Genomic DNA, 1,011 nt, shown 5'->3' with positions numbered 1-1,011 from the left:
AACCCTGAAACTAACCCTAATTGTAACCCTAGTTCTTACATTAGTCATTGCCATAACCATAGCCTTAAACCTCACAAATAAATCTAGCCCTAATCTGAGCCCTAAACCTAGCTTTAACCCTAAACATAACCCTAACCCTAGCCCTAAACCTATCTCTAACAGTATCCCTTACCCTAAGCAAAATTCTAACCCTACTGCTAACCCTAGACCTATCCCTAATCCTTAGGCTAACCAAATAATAACCCTATTAATAGTCCTAAACCTAGATCTCATTCTAGCTCTAACCCTATCCCAAACCCTAACCCTAACCCTGACCCTCATTCTGACCATAACACAAACTCTTGGTCTAAATCTGACACTGATCCTAACCCTAAACCAAAACCTAACACCAGCCCTACTGGTAACCTTATACCTAAACCAAACCCTACCATTAGCCCTAGACCTAAATATAATTTTAAATCTAGCCTTAACTCTAGCTCTAGACCTAATGAAAAACCTAGCCATAGCCCTAACAATAACCCTTAATGTAACCCAAATACTAACCCCACCCCATACCAAAACCTAGTCCTAATTCTGGCTTTAACCTGAACTTTAACTGTAACCCGAACACTGACCCTGCCTTCAACACTAAACTTACCTGTAAACTTGACCCTAATCAAAACCTAAACGTAATTCCAGACACATCCATAACTCTAACACTAAAACAAGCCTCAATCATAACTCTGGCTCTTATATTACCCATAGCCCTAACACTAGGAATAAACCTAACAGTAAACAAAGAGCTACTCTGAGGCCTAAACCTAGCCCTAAGGGTAACACTATCCCTAATACTAGCCATAACTTAACCCTAGCCCTAACATAAACCTAGTCCTAACTTTAGTGCTAACCCTAGCTCAAAGCATAACTCTTACCCTAAACGTAAACCTAGACTTATCACACATTATAATCCTAAGCCTAGCCCTAGTCCTAAACTCAACCCTATCCATAAACATAGCTCTAAACCTACCATTA

Source organism: Marmota monax, unplaced genomic scaffold (assembly GCF_021218885.2).
Source record: "Marmota monax isolate L192 unplaced genomic scaffold, Marmota_monax_Labrador192_F-V1.1 WCK01_AAM20220418_F8-fsc00930, whole genome shotgun sequence".
In the NCBI taxonomy this organism is placed as follows: Eukaryota; Metazoa; Chordata; class Mammalia; order Rodentia; family Sciuridae; genus Marmota; species Marmota monax.
This window is presented reverse-complemented; position numbering follows the sequence as displayed.